Source organism: Rhipicephalus microplus, unplaced genomic scaffold (assembly GCF_043290135.1).
Source record: "Rhipicephalus microplus isolate Deutch F79 unplaced genomic scaffold, USDA_Rmic scaffold_12, whole genome shotgun sequence".
Lineage (NCBI taxonomy): Eukaryota > Metazoa > Arthropoda > Arachnida > Ixodida > Ixodidae > Rhipicephalus > Rhipicephalus microplus.
Genome location: NW_027464585.1, coordinates 13919476 through 13939581, shown reverse-complemented (window position 1 = coordinate 13939581; position 20106 = coordinate 13919476).

The following is a 20106-nucleotide window of genomic DNA, read 5'->3' as shown; positions in this document are numbered from 1 at the left end:
GTGAGAGTGGAGCAGGACTGTCTCCGTGGCGCAATTGGCTAGCGTGATCGACTGTTAACCGAAAGGTTGGAGTTTCGAGCCCACCCGGTGGTGGTGTGGCGCTTTTTTTTCTTTGCGCTGATACTTTTGAAGATATGTTCTGATGGTGGTGAGAGTGGCGCAGGACTGTCTCCGTGGCGCAATTGGCTAGCGCGATCGCCTGTTAACCGAAAGCTTGGAGGTTCGAGCCCACTCGGTGGTGGTGCGGCGCTTTTTTTTCTTTGCGCTGATAGCTTCGAAGATATGTTCTGAGGGTGGTGAAAGTGGAGCAAGACTCTCTTCGTGGCGCAATCGACTAGCGCGATCGGCAGTTAACCAAAAGTTTGGAGTTTCGAGCCCTCTTGGAAGTGGTGTGTTGCTTTTTTCTTTGCGCTGATAGCTTTGACGATATGTTTCGGTGGTGGTGAGTGTGGAGCACGACTGTCTCCGTGGCGCAATTGGCTAGCGCGATCGGCTGTCAACCGAAAGTTTGGAGTTTCGAGTCACCCGGTGGTGGTGCGGCGCCTTTTTTTCTCTGGGCTGATAGCTTTGAAGATATGTTCTGATGGTGGTGAGAGTGGAGCCGGACTGTCTCTGTGGCGCAATTGGCTAGCGCGATCCGCTGTTAACCGAAAGGTTGGTGTTTGGAGCCCACCCAATGGTGGTGCGGTGCTTTTTTTTCTTTGGGCTGATAGCTTTGAAGATATGTTCTGATGGTGGGGAGAGTGGAGCAGGACTGTCTTCCTGGCGCAATTGGCTAGCGCGATCGGCTGTTAACCGAAACATTGAAGGTTCGAGCCCACCCGGTGGTGGTGCGGCGCTTTGTTTTTTTCGGGCTGACAGCTTTGAAGATATGTTCTGATGGTGGTGAGAGTGGAGCCAGACTGTCTCTGCGGCGCAATTGGCTAGCGCGATCCGCTGTTAACCGAAAGGTTGGAAGTTCGAGCCCAACCGGTGGTGGTGCGGCGCTTTTTTTTCTTTGCGCTGATAGCTTTGAAGATATGTTCTGATGGTGGTGAGAGTGGAGCACGACTGTCTGCGTGGCGCAATTGGCTAGTGCGATCGGCTGGTAACCGAAACGTTGAAGTTTCGAGCGCACCCGGTGGTGGTGCGGCGCGTTTTTTTCTTTGGGCTGATAGCTTTGAAGATATGTTCTGATGGTGGTGAGTGTGGAGCACGACTGTCTCCGTGGCGCAATTGGCTAGCGCGATCGGCTGTTAACCAAAAGATTGGAGGATTGAGCCCACCCGGTGGTGGTGCGGCGCTGTTTTTTCTTTGGGCTGATAGCTTTGAAGATATGTTCTGATGGTGGTGAGAGTGGAGCAGGACTGTCTCCGTGGCGCAATTGGCCAGCGCGATCGGCTGGTAACCGAAAAGTTGGAGGTTCGAGCCCTCCCGGGAGTGGTGTGTTGCCATTTCTTTGCGCTTGTAGCTTTGAAGATATGTTCTGATGGTGGTGACAGTGGAGCAGGACTGTCTCCGTGGCGCAATTGGCTAGCGCGATCGGCTGTTAACCGAAAAGTTGGAGGTTCGAGCCCACCCGGTGGTGGTGCGGCGCTTTTTTTTCTTTGCGCTTATAGCTTTGAAGATATGTTCTAATGGTGGTGAGAGTGGAGCAGGACTCTCTCCATGGCGCGATTGGCTAGCGTGATCGGCTGTTAACCGAAAAGTTGGAGGTTCAAGCCCACCCGGTGGTGGTGAGGCGCTTTTTTTTCTTTGGGCTGATAGCTTTGAAGATATGTGGTTGTGAGAGTGGAGCAGGACTGTCTCCGTGGCGCAATTGGCTAGCGCGATCAGCTGCTAACCGAAAGGTTCGAGGTTCGAGCCCACCCGGTGGTGATGCGGCGCTTTTTTTTCTTTGGGCTGATAGCTCTGAAGAAATGTTCTGACCGTGGTGAGAGTGGAGCACGACTGTCTCCGTGGCGCAAATGGCTAGCGCGATTGGCTGTTAACCGAAAGGTTGGAGGTTCGAGCCCACCCGGTGGTGGTGCGGCGCTTTTTTTTCTTTGGGCTGATAGCTTTGAATATATGTTCTGATGGTTGTGAGAGTGGAGCAGGACTGTCTCCGTGGCGCAATTGGCTAGCGCGATCGGCTGTTAACCGAAACGTTGGAGGTTCGAGCCCTCCCGGGAGTGGTGTGTTGCCATTTCTTTGCGCTGGTAGCTTTGAAGATATGTTCTGATGGTGGTGAGAGTGGAGCAGGACTGTCTCCGTGGCGCAATTGGCTAGCGAGATTGGCTTTTAACCGATATATTGGAGTTTTGAGCCAACCCGGTGGTGGTGCGTCGCTTTTTTCTCTTTGAGCTGATAGCTTTGAAGATATGTTCTGATGGTGGTGAGAGTGGAGCAAGACTGTCTCCGTGGCGCAATTGGCTAGCGCGATCGGCTCTTAACCAAAAGGTTGGAGGTTTGAGCCCACCCGGTGGTGGTGCGGCGCTTTTTTTTCTTTGGGCTGATAGCTTTGAAGATATGTTCTGATGGTGGTGAGAGTGGAGCAGGACTGTCTCCGTGGCGCAATTGGCTAGCGTGATCTGCTGTTAACCGAAAGGTTGGAGTTTCGAGCCCACCCGGTGGTGGTGTGGCGCTTTTTTTTCTTTGCGCTGACAGCTTTGAAGATATGTTCTGATGGTGGTGAGAGTGGCGCAGGACTGTCTCCGTGGCGCAATTGGCTAGCGAGATTGGCTTTTAACCGATATATTGGAGTTTTGAGCCAACCCGGTGGTGGTGCGGCGCTTTTTTTTCTTTGCGCTGATACCTTTGAAGATATGTTCTGATGGTTGTGAGAGTGGAGCACGACTGTCTACGTGGCGCAATTGGCTAGCGCGATCGGCTGTTAACCGAAAGCTTGGAGGTTCGAGCCCACCTGGTGGTGGTGCGGCGCTTTTTTTTCTTTGCGCTGATAGCTTCGAAGATATGCTCTGATGGTGGTGAAAGTGGAGCAAGACTCTCTTCGTGGCGCAATCGACTAGCGCAATCGGCAGTTAACCAAAAGTTTGGAGTTTCGAGCTCTCTTGGAAGTGGTGTGTTGCTTTTTTCTTTGCGCTGATAGCTTTGACGATATGTTTCGGTGGTGGTGAGTGTGGAGCACGACTGTCTCCGTGGCGCAATTGGCTAGCGCGATCGGCTGTCAACCGAAAGTTTGGAGTTTCGAGTCACCCGGTGGTGGTGCGGCGCCTTTTTTTCTCTGGGCTGATAGCTTTGAAGATATGTTCTGATGGTGGTGAGAGTGGAGCCGGACTGTCTCTGTGGCGCAATTGGCTAGCGCGATCCGCTGTTAACCGAAAGGTTGGTGTTTGGAGCCCACCCAATGGTGGTGCGGCGCTTTTTTTTCTTTGGGCTGATAGCTTTGAAGATATGTTCTGATGGTGGGGAGAGTGGAGCAGGACTGTCTTCCTGGCGCAATTGGCTAGCGCGATCGGCTGTTAACCGAAAAATTGAAGGTTCGAGCCCACCCGGTGGTGGTGCGGCGCTTTGTTTTTTTCGGGCTGATAGCTTTGAAGATATGTTCTGATGGTGGTGAGAGTGGAGCCAGACTGTCTCTGTGGCGCAATTGGCTAGCGCGATCCGCTGTTAACCGAAAGGTTGGAAGTTCGAGCCCACCCGGTGGTGGTGCGGCGCTTTTTTTTCTTTGCGCTGATAGCTTTGAAGATATGTTCTGATGGTGGTGAGAGTGGAGCACGACTGTCTGCGTGGCGCAATTGGCTAGTGCGATCGGCTGGTAACCGAAACGTTGAAGTTTCGAGCGCACCCGGTGGTGGTGCGGCGCGTTTTTTTCTTTGGGCTGATAGCTTTGAAGATATGTTCAGATGGTGGTGAGAGTGGAGCAGTACTGTCTCCATGGCGCAATTGGCTAGCGCGATCGGCTGTTATTCGAAAGATTGGAGTTTCGAGCCTTCTCGGGAGGGGTGTGTTGCTTTTTTCTTTGCGCTGATAGCTCTGAAGAAATGTTTTGACGGTGGTGAGAGTAGAGCAGGACTGTCTCCGTGGCGCAATTGGCTAGCGTGATCGGCTGTTAACCGAGAAGTTGGAGGTTGGAGCCCTCCCGGGAAGGGTGTGTTGCTTATTTCTTTGCGCTGATAGCTTTGAAGATATGTCCTGATGGTGGTGAGAGTGGAGCACGACTGTCTCCGTGGCGCAATTGGCTAGCGCGATCGGCTGTTAACCGAAACGTTGGAGGTTCGAGCCCTCCCGGGAGTGGTGTGTTGCCATTTCTTTGCGCTGGTAGCTTTGAAGATATGTTCTGATGGTGGTGAGAGTGGAGCACGACTGTCTCGGTGGCGCAATTGGCTAGCGCGATCGGCTGTTAACCGGAAGGTTGGAGGTTCGAGCCCACCCGGTGGTGGTGCGGCGCTTTGTCTTCTTTGGGTTGATAGCTTTGAAGCTATGTTCTCATGGTGGTGAGAGTGGAGCAAGACTGTCTCCGTGGCGCAATTGGCTAGCGCGATCGGCTGTTAACCGAAAAGTTGGAGGTTCGAGCCCACCCGGTGGTGGTGCGGCGCTTTTTTCTCTTTGAGCTGATAGCTTTGAAGATATGTTCTGATGGTGGTGAGAGTGGAGCAAGACTGTCTCCATGCGCAATAGGCTAGTGCGATCGGCTGTTAACCGAAAGGCTGGAGTTTCGAGCCCACCCGGTGGTGGTGCGGCGCTTTCTTTCTTTGGGCTGATAGCTTTGAAGATATGTTCTGATGGTGGTGACAGTGGAGCAGGAGTGTGTCCGTGGCGCAATTGGCTAACTCGATCGGCTGTTAACCGATAGATTGGAGTTTCGAGCCCTCCCGGAAGTGGTGTGTTGCTTTTTTCTTTGCGCTGATAGCTTTGAATATATTTTCTGATGGTGGTGAGAGTGGAGCACGACTGTCTCCGTGGCGCAATTGGCTAGCGCGATCGGCTGTTAACCGAAAGGTTGGAGGTTCGAGCCCTCCTGGTGGTGGTGCGGCGCTTTTTTTTCTTTGGGCTGATAGCTTTGAAGATATGTTCTGATGGTGGTGAGAGTGGAGCAGGACTGTCTCCGTGGCGCAATTGGCTAGCGCGATCGGCTCATAACCGAAAAGTTGGAGTTTCAAGCCAACCCGGTGGTGGTGCAGCGCTTTTATTTCTTTGCGCTGATAGATTTGAAGATATGTTCTGATGGTTGTGAGAGTGGAGCACGACTGTCTCCGTGGCGCGATTGGCTAGCGCGATCGGCTGTTAACCGAAAGCTTTGAGGTTGGAGCCCACCCTGTGGTGGTGCGGCGCTTTTTTTTCTTTGCGCTGATAGCTTTGAAGATATGTTCTGATGGGGGTGAAAGTGGAGCAAGACTGTCTCTGTGGCGCAATTGACTAGCGCGATCGGCTGTTAACCAAAAGTTTGGAGTTTCGAGCCCTATTGGAAGTGGTGTGTTGCTTTTTTCTTCGCGCTGATAGCTTTGAGGATATGTTCTGATGGTGGTGAGTGTGGAGCACGACTGTCTCCGTGGCGCAATTGGCTAGCGCGATCAGCTGTTAACTGAAAGTTTGGAGTTTCTAGTCACCCGATTGTGGTGCGGCGTTTTTTTTTCTCTGGGCTGATAGCTTTGAAGATATGTTCTGATGGTGGTGAGAGTGGAGCAGGACTGCCTCGGTGGCGCAATGGGCTAGCGCTATCGGGTGTTAACCGAAAGATTGGAGGTTCGAACCCACCCGGCGGTGGTGCGGCGCTTTTTTTCTTTGGGCTGATAGCTCTGAATAAATGTTCTTACGGTGGTCATAGTGGAGCACGACTGTCTCCATGGCGCAAATGGCTAGCACGATCGGCTGTTAACCGAAAGGTTTGAGGTTCGAGCTCACCCGATGGCGGTGCACCGCTTTTTTTCTTTGGGCTGATAGCTAAAAAGATATGTTCTGATGGTGGTGAGAGTGGAGCAGGGCTCTCTCCATGGCGCAATTGGCTAGCGCGATCGGCTGTTAACCGAAACGTTGGAGGTTCGAGCCCTCCCGGGAGTGGAGTGTTGCTTTTTTCTTTCAACTGATAGCTTTGAAGATATGTTCTGATGGTGGTGAGAGTGGAGCACGACTGTTTCCGTGGCGCATTTGGCTAGCGCGATCGGCTGTTAACCGAAAGGTTGGAGTTTCGAGCCCTCCCGGGAGTGGTGTGTTGCTTTTTTCTTTGCGCTGACAGATTTGAAGATATGTTCTGATGGTGGTGAGTGTGGAGCACGACTGTCTCCGTGACGCAATTGGCTAGCGCGATCGGCTGTTAACCAAAAGGTTGGAGGTTTGAGCCCACCCGGTGGTGGTGCGGCGCTTTTTTTTCTTTGGGCTGATAGCTTTGAAGATATGTTCTGATGGTGGTGAGAGTGGAGCAGGACTGTCTTGGTGGCGCAATTGGCTAGCATGATCGGCTGTTAACCGAAAGGTTGGAGTTTCGAGCCCACCCGGTGGTGGTGTGGCGCTTTTTTTTCTTTGCGCTGACAGCTTTGAAGATATGTTCTGATGGTGGTGAGAGTGGCGCAGGACTGTCTCCGTGGCGCAATTGGCTAGCTAGATTGGCTTTTAACCGATATATTGGAGTTTTGAGCCAACCCGGTGGTGGTGCGGCGCTTTTTTTCCTTTGCGCTGATACCTTTGAAGATATGTTCTGATGGTTGTGAGAGTCGAGCACGACTGTGTCCGTGGAGCAATTGGTTAGCGCGATCGGCTGTTAACCGAAAGCTTGGAGGTTCGAGCACACCCGGTGGTGGTGCGGCGCTTTTTTTTCTTTGCGCTGATAGCTTCGAAGATATGTTCTGATGGTGGTGAAAGTGGAGCAAGACTGTCTCCGTGGCGCAATCGACTAGCGCGATCGGCTCATAACCGAAAAGTTGGAGTTTCGAGCCAACCCGGTGGTGGTGCAGCGCTTTTATTTCTTTGCGCTGATAGCTTTGAAGATATGTTCTGATGGTTGTGAGAGTGGAGCAAGACTGTCTCCGTGGCGCGATTAGCTAGCGCGATCGGCTGTTAACCGAAAGCTTGGAGGTTGGAGCCCACCCGGTGGTGGTGCGGCGCTTTTTTTTCTTTGCGCTGATAGCTTTGAAGATATGTTCTGATGGTGGTGAAAGTGGAGCAAGACTGTCTCCGTGGCGCAATTGACTAGCGAGATCGGCTGTTAACCAAAAGTTGGAGGTTCGAGCCCTCCCGGGAGTGGTGTGTTGCTATTTCTTTGCGCTGGTAGCTTTGAAGATATGTTCTGATGGTGGTGAGAGTGGAGCAGGACTGTCTCCGTGGCGCAATTGGCTAGCGCGATCGGCTGTTAACCGAAAAGTTGGAAGTTCGAGCCCACCCGGTGGTGGTGCGGCGCTTTTTTCTCTTTGAGCTGATAGCTTTGAAGATATGTTCTGATGGTGGTGAGAGTGGAGCAAGACTGTCTCCGTGGCGCAATTGGCTAGCGCGATCGGCTGTTAACCAAAAGGTTGGAGGTTTGAGCCCACCCGGTGGTGGTGCGGCGCTTTTTTTTCTTTGGGCTGATAGCTTTGAAGATATGTTCTGATGGTGGTGAGAGTGGAGCAGGACTGTCTCCGTGGCGCAATTGGCTAGCGTGATCGGCTGTTAACCGAAAGGTTGGAGTTTCGAGCCCACCCGGTGGTGGTGTGGCGCTTTTTTTTTCTTTGCGCTGACAGCTTTGAAGATATGTTCTGATGGTGGTGAGAGTGGCGCAGGACTGTCTCCGTGGCGCAATTGGCTAGCGAGATTGGCTTTTAACCGATATATTGGAGTTTTGAGCCAACCCGGTGGTGGTGCGGCGCTTTTTTTTCTTTGCGCTGATACCTTTGAAGATATGTTCTGATGGTTGTGAGAGTGGAGGACGACTGTCTCCGTGGCGCAATTGGCTAGCGCGATCGGCTGTTAACCGAAAGCTTGGAGGTTCGAGCCCACCCGGTGGTGGTGCGGCGCTTTTTTTTCTTTGCGCTGATAGCTTCGAAGATATGTTCTGATGGTGGTGAAAGTGGAGCAAGACTCTCTTCGTGGCGCAATCGACTAGCGCGATCGGCAGCTAACCAAAAGTTTGGAGTTTCGAGCCCTCTTGGAAGTGGTGTGTTGGTTTTTTCTTTGCGCTGATAGCTTTGACGATATGTTTCGGTGGTGGTGAGTGTGGAGCACGACTGTCTCCGTGGCGCAATTGGCTAGCGCGATCGGCTGTCAACCGAAAGTTTGGAGTTTCGAGTCACCCGGTGGTGGTGCGGCGCCTTTTTTGCTCTGGGCTGATAGCTTTGAAGATATGTTCTGATGGTGGTGAGAGTGGAGCCGGACTGTCTCTGTGGCGCAATTGGCTAGCGCGATCCGCTGTTAACCGAAAGGTTGGTGTTTGGAGCCCACCCAATGGTGGTGCGGCGCTTTTTTTTCTTTGGGCTGATAGCTTTGACGATATGTTCTGATGGTGGGGAGAGTGGAGCAGGACTGTCTTCCTGGCGCAATTGGCTAGCGCGATTGGCTGTTAACCGAAAAATTGAAGGTTCGAGCCCACCCGGTGGTGGTGCGGCGCTTTGTTTTTTTCGGGCTGATAGCTTTGAAGATATGTTCTGATGGTGGTGAGAGTGGAGCCAGACTGTCTCTGTGGCGCAATTGGCTAGCGCGATCCGCTGTTAACCGAAAGGTTGGAGTTTCGAGCCTTCTCGGGAGGGGTGTGTTGCTTTTTTCTTTGCGCTGATAGCTCTGAAGAAATGTTTTGACGGTGGTGAGAGTAGAGCAGGACTGTCTCCGTGGCGCAATTGGCTAGCGTGATCGGCTGTTAACCGAAAAGTTGGAGGTTCGAGCACTCCCGGGAGTGGTGTGTTGCCATTTCTTTGCGCTGGTAGCTTTGAAGATATGTTCTGATGGTGGTGAGAGTGGAGCACGACTGTCTCACTGGCACAAATGGCTAGCGCGATCGGCTGTTAACCGGAAGGTTGGAGGTTCGAGCCCACCCGGTGGTGGTGCGGCGCTTTGTTTTCTTTGGGCTGATAGCTTTGAATCTATGTTCTCATGGTGGTGAGAGTGGAGCAGGACTGTCTCCGTGGCGCAATTGGCTAGCGCGATCGGCTGTTAACCGAAAAGTTGGATGTTCGAGCCCACCCGGTGGTGGTGCGGCGCTTTTTTCTCTTTGAGCTGATAGCTTTGAAGATATGTTCTGATGGTGGTGAGAGTGGAGCAAGACTGTCTCCATGCGCAATAGGCTAGTGCGATCGGCAGTTAACCGAAAGGCTGGAGTTTCGAGCCCACCCGGTGGTGGTGCGGCGCTTTTTCCTTTGGGCTGATAGCTTTGAAGATATGTTCTGATGGTGGTGACAGTGGAGCAGGACTGTCTCCGTGGCGCAATTGGCTAGCGCGATCGGCTGTTAACCGAAAAGCTGGAGGTTCGAGCCCTCCCGGGAGTGGTGTGTTGCCATTTCTTTGCGCTGATAGCTTTGAAGATATGTTCTGATGGTGGTGGGAGTGGAGCACGACTGTCTCGGTGGCGCAACTGGCTAGCGCGATCGACTGTTAACCGGAAGGTTGGAGGTTCGAGCCCACCCGGTAGTGGTGCGGCGCTTTTTTTTCTTTGGGCTGATATCTTTGAAGATATGTTCTGATGGTGGTTAGAGTGGAGCAGGACTGTCTCCGTGGCGCATTTGGCTAGCTCGATCGGCTGTTAACCGATAAATTGGAGCTTCGAGCCCTCTCGGGAGTGGTATGTTGCTTTTTTTTTGCGCTGATAGCTTTGAAGATATGTTCTGATGGTGGTGAGAGTGAAGCACGACTGTCTCCGTGGCGCAATTGGCTAGTGCGATCGGCTGTTAACCGAAAGGTTGGAGGTTCGAGCCCTCCCGGTGGTGGTGCGGCGCTTTATTTTCTTTTGGGCTGATAGCTTTGAAGTTATGTTCTGATGGTGCTGAGAGTGGAGCAGTACTGTCTCCGTGGCGCAATTGGCTAGCGCGATCGGCTGTTAACCAAAAGTTGGAGTTTCGAGCCCACCCGGTGGTGGTGCGGCGCTTTTTTTTCTTTTGGGCTGATAGCTTTGAAGTTATGTTCTGATGGTGCTGAGAGTGGAGCAGTACTGTCTCCGTGGCGCAATTGGCTAGCGCGATCGGCAGTTAACCGAAAGCTTGGAAGTTCGAGCCCACCCGGTGGTGGTGCGGCGCTTTTTTTTCTTTGCGCTGATAGCTTCGAAGATATGTTATGATGGTGGTGAAAGTGGAGCAAGACTGTCTCCGTGGCGCAATTGAATAGCGCGATCGGCTGTTAACCAAAAGTTTGGAGTTTCGAGCCCTCTTGGAAGTGGTGTGTTACTTTTTTCTTTGTGCTGATAGCTTTGAGGATATGTTCTCATGGTGGTGAGTGTGGAGCACGACTGTCTCCGTGGCGCAATTGGCTAGCGCGATCGGCTGTCAACCGAAAGTTTGGAGTTTCGAGTCACCCGGTGGTGGTGCGGCGCTTTTTTTTCTCTGGGCTGATAGCTTTGAAGATATGTTCTGATGGTGGTGAGAGTGGAGCCGGACTGTCTCTGTGGCGCAATTGGCTAGCGCGATCCGCTGTTAACCGAAAGGTTGGTGTTTCGAGCCCACCCAATGGTGGTGCGGCGCTTTTTTTTCTTTGTGCAGATAGCTTTGAAGATATGTTCTGATGGTGGGGAGAGTGGAGCCGGACTGTCTCTGTGGCGCAATTGGCTAGCGCGATCCGCTGTTAACCGAAAGGTTGGAAGTTCGAGCCCACCCGGTGGTGGTGCGGTGCTTTTTTTTCTTTGCGCTGATAGCTTTGAAGATATGTTCTGATGGTGGTGAGAGTGGAGCACGACTGTCTCCGTGGCGCAATTGACTAGCTGAATCGGCTGTTAACCGAAAGGTTGGAGATTCGAGCCCACCCGGTGGTAGTGTGGCGCTTTTTTTTTCTTTGGGCTGATAGCTTTGAATATATCTTCTGATGGTGGTGAGAGTGGAGCAAGACTGTCTCCGTGGCGCAATTGACCAGCTGACTTGGCTGTTAACCGAAAGGTTGGAGTTTTGAGCCCTCCCGGGAGTGGTGTGTTGCTTATTTCTTTGCGCTGATAGCTTTGAAGATATGTTGTGATGGTGGTGAGTGTGGAGCATGACTGTCTCCGTGGCGCAATTGGCTAGCGCGATCGGCTGTTAACCAAAAAGTTGGAGGATTGAGCCCACCCAGTGGTGGTGCGGCGCTGTTTTTTCTTTGGGCTGATAGCTTTGAAGATATGTCCTGATGGTGGTGAGAGTGGAGCAAGACTGTCTCCTGGGCGCAATTGGCTAGCGCGATCGGCTGTTAACCGAAAGGCTGGAGGTTCGAGCTCACCCGGTGGTGGCGTGGCGCTTTTTTTTCTTTGGGCTGATAGCTTTGAAAATATGTTCTAATCGTGGCGAGAGTGGAGCAGGACTGTCTCCGTGGCGCAATTGGCTAGCGTGATCGGCTGTTAACAGAAACGTTGGAGTTTCGAGCCCTCCCGGGAGTGGTGTGTTGCTTATTTCTTTGCGCTGATAGCTTTGAAGATATGTTCTATATGGTGATGAGAGCGGAGCAGGACTGTCTCCTTGGCGCAATTGGCTAGCGCAATCGGCTATTAACCGAAAGGTTGGAGGTTCGAGCCAACCCGGTGGTTATGCGGCGCTTTTTTTTCTTTGGGCTGATAGAGCTGAAGAAATGTTCTGACGGTGGTGAGAGTGGAGCACGACTGTCTCCATGGCGCAAATGGCTAGCGCGATCGGCTGTTAACCGAAAGGTTGGAGGTTCGAGCCCACCCGGTGGTGGTTCGGCGCTTTTTTTTTCTTTGGGCTCATAGCTTTGAAGATATGTTCTCATGGTGGTGAGAGTGGAGCAGAACTGTCTCCGTGCCACAATTGGCTAGCGCGATGGGCTGTTAACCGAAAAGCTGGAGGTTCGAGCCCTCCCGGGAGTGGTGTGTTGCCAATTCTTTGCGCTGATTGCTTTGAAGATATGTTCTGATGGTAGTGAGAGTGGAGCACGACAGTCTCGGTGGCGCAATTGGCTAGCGCGATCGACTGTTAACCGGAAGGTTGGAGGTTCGAGCCCACCCGGTAGTGGTGCGGCGCTTTTTTTTCTTTGGGCTGATAGCTTTGAAGATATGTTTTGATGGTGGTGAGAGTGGAGAAGTGCTGTCTCCGTGGCGCAATTGGCTAGCGCGATCGGCTGTTAACCGAAAGGTTGGAGTTTCGAGCCCACCCGGTGGTGGTGCGGCGCTTTTTTTTCTTTGGGCTCATAGCTTTGAAGATATGTTCTGATGGTGGTGAGAGTGGTGCAGAACTGTCTCCGTGCCGCAATTGGCTAGCGCGATCGGCTGTTAACCGAAAAGCTGGAGGTTCGAGCCCTCCCGGGAGTGGTGTGTTGCCAATTCTTTGCGCTGATAGCTTTGAAGATATGTTCTGATGGTGGTTAGAGTGGAGCAGGACTGTCTCCGTGGCGCAATTGGCTAGCGCGATCGGCTGTTAACCGAAAGGTTGGAGGTTCGAGCCCACCCGGTGGTGGTGCGGCGCTTTTCTTTCTTTGGGCTGATAGCTTTGAAGATATGTTCTGATGGTGGTGAGAGTGGAGCAGTGCTGTCTCCGTGGCGCAATTGGCTAGCGCGATCGGCTGTTAACCGAAAGGTTGGAGTTTCGAGCCCACCCGGTGGTGGTGCGGCGCTTTTTTTTCTTCTGGCTGATAGCTTTGAAGATATGTTATGATGGTGGTGAGAGTGGAGCAGGACTGTCTCCGTGGCGCAATTGGCTAGCTCGATCGGCTGTTAACCGATAGATTGGAGCTTCGAGCCCTCCCGGGAGTGGTATGTTGCTTTTTTTGCGCTGATAGCTTTGAAGATATGTTCTGATGGTGGTGAGAGTGAAGCACGACTGTCTCCGTGGCGCAATTGGCTAGTGCGATCGGCTGTTAACCGACAGGTTGGAGGTTCGAGCCCTCCCGGTGGTGGTGCGGCGCTTTATTTTCTTTTGGGCTGATAGCTTTGAAGTTATGTTCTGATGGTGCTGAGAGTGGAGCAGTACTGTCTCCGTGGCGCAATTGGCTAGCGCGATCGGCTGTTAACCAAAAGTTGGAGTTTCGAGCCCACCCGGTGGTGGTGCGGCGCTTTTTTTTCTTTGCGCTGATAGCTTTGAAGATATGTTCTGATGGTTGTGAGAGTGGAGCTCGACTGTCTCCATGGCGCAATTGGCTAGCGCGATCGGCTGTTAACCGAAAGGTTGGAGTTACGAGCCCACCTGGTGGTGGTGTGGCGCTTTTTTTTCTTTGGGCTGATAGCTTTGAAGATATGTTCTAATGTTGGTGAGAGTGGAGCAAGACTGTCTCCGTGGCGCAATTGACTAGCGTGATCGGCTGTTAACCAAAAGTTTGGAGTTTCGAGCCCTCTTGGAAGTGGTGTGTTGCTTTTTTCTCTGGGCTGATAGCTTTGAAGATATGTTCTGATGGTGGTGAGAGCGGAGCAGGACTGCCTCGGTGGCGCAATGGGCTAGCGCTATCGGGTGTTAACCGAAAGGTTGGAGGTTCGAGCCCACCCGGCGGTGGTGCGGCGCATTTTTTCTTTGGGCTGATAGCTCTGAATAAATATTCTTACGGTGGTGAGAGTGGAGCACGGCTGTCTCCGTGGCGCAAATGGCTAGGCGATCGGCTGTTAACCGAACGGTTGGAGGTTCGAGCTCACCCGATGGCGGTGCACCGCTTTTTTTTCTTTGGGCTGATAGCTAAAGAGATATGTTCTGATGGTGGTGAGAGGGGAGCAGGACTCTCTCCATGGCGCAAATGGCTAGCGCGATCGGCTGTTAACCGAAACGTTGGAGGTTCGAGCCCTCCCGGGAGTGGAGCGTTGCTTTTTTCTTTCAACTGATAGCTTTGAAGATATGTTCTTATGGTGGTGAGAGTGAAGCACGACTGTTTCCGTGGCGCATTTGGCTAGCGCGATCGGCTGTTAACCGAAAGGTTGGAGTTTCGAGCCCTCCCGGGAGTGGTGTGTTGTTTTTTTCTTTGCGCTGACAGCTTTGAAGATATGTTCTGATGGTGGTGAGAGTAGAGCAGGACTGTGTCCGTGGCGCAATTGGCTAACGCGATCAGCTGTTAACCGAAAGGTTGGAGGTTCGAGCCCATCCTGTGGTGGTGCAGCGGTTTTTTTCTTTGGGCTGATAGTTTTGAAGATATGTTCTGATGGTGGTGAGAGTGGAGCACGACTGTCTCCGTGGCGCAATTGGCTAGCGCGAACGGCTGTTAACCGAAAGGTTGGAGGTTCGAGCCCACCCGGTGGTGGTGAGTGTGGAGCAGGACTGTCTCCGTGGCGCAATTGGCTAGCGCGATCGGCCGTTAACCGAAAAGTTGGAGGTTCGAGCCCTCCCGGGAGTGGTGTGTTGCTTTTATCTTTGCGCTGATAGCTTTGAAGATATGTTCTGATGGTGGTGAGAGTAGAGCAAGACTGTCTCCGTGGCGCAATTGACTAGCTGAATCGGCTGTTAACCGAAAGGTTGGAGGTTCGAGCCCTCCCGGGAGTGGTGTGTTGCCATTTCTTTGCGCTGATAGCTTTGAAGATATATTCTGATGGTGGTGAGAGTGGAGCACGACTGTCTCCATGGCGCAATTGACTAGCTGAATCGGCTGTTAACCGAAAGGTTGGAGGTTCGAGCCCTCCCGGGAGTGGTGTGTTGCCATTTCTTTGCGCTGATAGCTTTGAAGATATATTCTGATGGTGGTGAGAGTGGAGCACGACTGTCTCCGTGGCGCAATTGGCTAGCGCGATCGGCTGTTAATCGAAAGGTTGGAGGTTGGAGCCCACCCGCGAGTGGTGTGTTGCTTTTTTCTTTGCGCTGATAGCTTTGAGGATATGTTCTGATGGTGGTGAGTGTGGAGCACGACTCTCTTCGTGGCGCAATCGGCTAGCGTGATCGGCTGGTAACCGAAAGGTTGGAGTTTCAAGCCCACCCGGTGGTGGTGTGGCGCTTTTTTTTCTGGACTGATAGCTTTCAAGATATGTTCTGATGGTGGTGAGAGTAGAGCACGACTGTCTCCGTGGCGCAAATGGCTAGCGCGATCGGCTGTTAACCGAAAGGTTGAAGGTTCGAGCCCTCCCGGGAGTGGAGTGTTGCTTTTTTCTTTGCGCTGATAGCTTTGAAGATATGTTCTGATGGTGGTGAGAGTGGAGCACGACTGTCTCCGTGGCGCAATTGGCTAGCACGAACGGCTGTTAACCGAAAGGTTTGAGGTTCGAGCCCACCCGGTGGTGGTGTGGCGCTTTTGTTTCTTTGAGCTGATAGCTTTGAAGATATGTTCTGATGGTGGTGAGTGTGGAGCAGGACTGTCGCCGTGGCGCAATTGGCTAGCGCGATCGGCCGTTAACCGAAAAGTTGGAGGTTCGAGCCCTCCCGGGAGTGGTGTGTTGCTTTTATCTTTGCGCTGATAGCTTTGAAGATATGTTCTGATGGTGGTAAGAGTAGAGCAAGACTGTCTCCGTGGCGCAATTGACTAGCTGAATCGGCTGTTAACCGAAATGTTGGAGGTTCGAGCCCTCCCGGGAGTGGTGTGTTGCCATTTCTTTGCGCTGATAGCTTTGAAGATTTATTCTGATGGTGGTGAGAGTGGAGCACGACTGTCTCCATGGCGCAATTGACTAGCTGAATCGGCTGTTAACCGAAAGGTTGGAGGTTCGAGCCCTCCTGGGAGTGGTGTGTTGCCATTTCTTTGCGCTGATAGCTTTGAAGATATATTCTGATGGTGGTGAGAGTGGAGCACGACTGTCTCCGTGGCGCAATTGGCTAGCGCGATCGGCTGTTAATCGAAATGTTGGAGGTTGGAGCCCACCCGGTGGTGGTGTGTTGCTTTTTTCTTTGCGCTGATAGCTTTGAAGATATGTTTTAATGGTGGTGAGAGTGCAGCAGGCCTGTCTCCGTGGCGCAATTGGCTAGCGCGATCGGCTGTTAAGTTGGAGGTTCGAGCGCTCGCGGGAGTGGTGTGTCACTTTTTTCTTTGCGCTGATAGCTTTGAAGATATGTTTTAATGGTGGTGAGAGTGGAGCAGGACGGTCTTCGTGGCGCAATTGGCTAGCGCGATCGGCTGTTAACCGGAAGGTTGGAGGTTCGAGCCCACCCGGTGGTGGTGCAGCGCTTTTTTTTCTTTGGGCTTGTAGCTTTTAGGATATGTTCTGATGGTGGTGAGAGTGGAGCAGGACTGTCTCCGTGGCGCAATTGGCTAACGCGATCAGCTGTTAACCGAAAGGTTGGAGGTTCGAGCCCATCCGGTGGTGGTGCAGCGGTTTTTTTCTTTGGGCTGATAGTTTTGAAGATATGTTCTGATGGTGGTGAGAGTGGAGCACGACTGTCTCCGTGGCGCAGTTAGCTAGCGCGAACGGCTGTTAACCGAAAGGTTGGAGGTTCGAGCCCACCCGGTGGTGGTGTGGCGCTTTTTTTTCTTTGAGCTGATAGCTTTGAAGATATGTTCTGATGGTGGTGAGTGTGGAGCGGGACTTTCTTCGTGGCGCAATTGGCTAGCGCGATCGGCCGTTAACCGAAAAGTTGGAGGTTCGAGCCCTCCCGGGAGTGGTGTGTTGCTTTTATCTTTGCGCTGATAGCTTTGAAGATATGTTCTGATGGTGGTGAGAGTAGAGCAAGACTGTCTCCGTGGCGCAATTGACTAGCTGAATCGGCTGTTAACCGATAAATTGGAGCTTCGAGCCCTCTCGGGAGTGGTATGTTGCTTTTTTTTTGCGCTGATAGCTTTGAAGATATGTTCTGATGGTGGTGAGAGTGAAGCACGACTGTCTCCGTGGCGCAATTGGCTAGTGCGATCGGCTGTTAACCGAAAGGTTGGAGGTTCGAGCCCTCCCGGTGGTGGTGCGGCGCTTTATTTTCTTTTGGGCTGATAGCTTTGAAGTTATGTTCTGATGGTGCTGAGAGTGGAGCAGTACTGTCTCCGTGGCGCAATTGGCTAGCGCGATCGGCTGTTAACCAAAAGTTGGAGTTTCGAGCCCACCCGGTGGTGGTGCGGCGCTTTTTTTTCTTTTGGGCTGATAGCTTTGAAGTTATGTTCTGATGGTGCTGAGAGTGGAGCAGTACTGTCTCCGTGGCGCAATTGGCTAGCGCGATCGGCAGTTAACCGAAAGCTTGGAAGTTCGAGCCCACCCGGTGGTGGTGCGGCGCTTTTTTTTCTTTGCGCTGATAGCTTCGAAGATATGTTATGATGGTGGTGAAAGTGGAGCAAGACTGTCTCCGTGGCGCAATTGAATAGCGCGATCGGCTGTTAACCAAAAGTTTGGAGTTTCGAGCCCTCTTGGAAGTGGTGTGTTACTTTTTTCTTTGTGCTGATAGCTTTGAGGATATGTTCTCATGGTGGTGAGTGTGGAGCACGACTGTCTCCGTGGCGCAATTGGCTAGCGCGATCGGCTGTCAACCGAAAGTTTGGAGTTTCGAGTCACCCGGTGGTGGTGCGGCGCTTTTTTTTCTCTGGGCTGATAGCTTTGAAGATATGTTCTGATGGTGGTGAGAGTGGAGCCGGACTGTCTCTGTGGCGCAATTGGCTAGCGCGATCCGCTGTTAACCGAAAGGTTGGTGTTTCGAGCCCACCCAATGGTGGTGCGGCGCTTTTTTTTCTTTGTGCAGATAGCTTTGAAGATATGTTCTGATGGTGGGGAGAGTGGAGCCGGACTGTCTCTGTGGCGCAATTGGCTAGCGCGATCCGCTGTTAACCGAAAGGTTGGAAGTTCGAGCCCACCCGGTGGTGGTGCGGTGCTTTTTTTTCTTTGCGCTGATAGCTTTGAAGATATGTTCTGATGGTGGTGAGAGTGGAGCACGACTGTCTCCGTGGCGCAATTGACTAGCTGAATCGGCTGTTAACCGAAAGGTTGGAGATTCGAGCCCACCCGGTGGTAGTGTGGCGCTTTTTTTTTCTTTGGGCTGATAGCTTTGAATATATCTTCTGATGGTGGTGAGAGTGGAGCAAGACTGTCTCCGTGGCGCAATTGACCAGCTGACTTGGCTGTTAACCGAAAGCTTGGAGTTTTGAGCCCTCCCGGGAGTGGTGTGTTGCTTATTTCTTTGCGCTGATAGCTTTGAAGATATGTTGTGATGGTGGTGAGTGTGGAGCATGACTGTCTCCGTGGCGCAATTGGCTAGCGCGATCGGCTGTTAACCAAAAAGTTGGAGGATTGAGCCCACCCAGTGGTGGTGCGGCGCTGTTTTTTCTTTGGGCTGATAGCTTTGAAGATATGTCCTGATGGTGGTGAGAGTGGAGCAAGACTGTCTCCTGGGCGCAATTGGCTAGCGCGATCGGCTGTTAACCGAAAGGCTGGAGGTTCGAGCTCACCCGGTGGTGGCGTGGCGCTTTTTTTTTCTTTGGGCTGATAGCTTTGAAAATATGTTCTAATCGTGGCGAGAGTGGAGCAGGACTGTCTCCGTGGCGCAATTGGCTAGCGTGATCGGCTGTTAACAGAAACGTTGGAGTTTCGAGCCCTCCCGGGAGTGGTGTGTTGCTTATTTCTTTGCGCTGATAGCTTTGAAGATATGTTCTATATGGTGATGAGAGCGGAGCAGGACTGTCTCCTTGGCGCAATTGGCTAGCGCAATCGGCTATTAACCGAAAGGTTGGAGGTTCGAGCCAACCCGGTGGTTATGCGGCGCTTTTTTTTCTTTGGGCTGATAGAGCTGAAGAAATGTTCTGACGGTGGTGAGAGTGGAGCACGACTGTCTCCATGGCGCAAATGGCTAGCGCGATCGGCTGTTAACCGAAAGGTTGGAGGTTCGAGCCCACCCGGTGGTGGTTCGGCGCTTTTTTTTTCTTTGGGCTCATAGCTTTGAAGATATGTTCTCATGGTGGTGAGAGTGGAGCAGAACTGTCTCCGTGCCACAATTGGCTAGCGCGATGGGCTGTTAACCGAAAAGCTGGAGGTTCGAGCCCTCCCGGGAGTGGTGTGTTGCCAATTCTTTGCGCTGATTGCATTGAAGATATGTTCTGATGGTAGTGAGAGTGGAGCACGACAGTCTCGGTGGCGCAATTGGCTAGCGCGATCGACTGTTAACCGGAAGGTTGGAGGTTCGAGCCCACAAGGTAGTGGTGCGGCGCTTTTTTTTCTTTGGGCTGATAGCTTTGAAGATATGTTTTGATGGTGGTGAGAGTGGAGCAGTGCTGTCTCCGTGGCGCAATTGGCTAGCGCGATCGGCTGTTAACCGAAAGGTTGGAGTTTCGAGCCCACCCGGTGGTGGTGCGGCGCTTTTTTTTCTTTGGGCTCATAGCTTTGAAGATATGTTCTGATGGTGGTGAGAGTGGTGCAGAACTGTCTCCGTGCCGCAATTGGCTAGCGCGATCGGCTGTTAACCGAAAAGCTGGAGGTTCGAGCCCTCCCGGGAGTGGTGTGTTGCCAATTCTTTGCGCTGATAGCTTTGAAGATATGTTCTGATGGTGGTTAGAGTGGAGCAGGACTGTCTCCGTGGCGCAATTGGCTAGCGCGATCGGCTGTTAACCGAAAGGTTGGAGGTTCGAGCCCACCCGGTGGTGGTGCGGCGCTTTTCTTTCTTTGGGCTGATAGCTTTGAAGATATGTTCTGATGGTGGTGAGAGTGGAGCAGTGCTGTCTCCGTGGCGCAATTGGCTAGCGCGATCGGCTGTTAACCGAAAGGTTGGAGTTTCGAGCCCACCCGGTGGTGGTGCGGCGCTTTTTTTTCTTCTGGCTGATAGCTTTGAAGATATGTTATGATGGTGGTGAGAGTGGAGCAGGACTGTCTCCGTGGCGCAATTGGCTAGCTCGATCGGCTGTTAACCGATAGATTGGAGCTTCGAGCCCTCCCGGGAGTGGTATGTTGCTTTTTTTGCGCTGATAGCTTTGAAGATATGTTCTGATGGTGGTGAGAGTGAAGCACGACTGTCTCCGTGGCGCAATTGGCTAGTGCGATCGGCTGTTAACCGACAGGTTGGAGGTTCGAGCCCTCCCGGTGGTGGTGCGGCGCTTTATTTTCTTTTGGGCTGATAGCTTTGAAGTTATGTTCTGATGGTGCTGAGAGTGGAGCAGTACTGTCTCCGTGGCGCAATTGGCTAGCGCGATCGGCTGTTAACCAAAAGTTGGAGTTTCGAGCCCACCCGGTGGTGGTGCGGCGCTTTTTTTTCTTTGCGCTGATAGCTTTGAAGATATGTTCTGATGGTTGTGAGAGTGGAGCTCGAC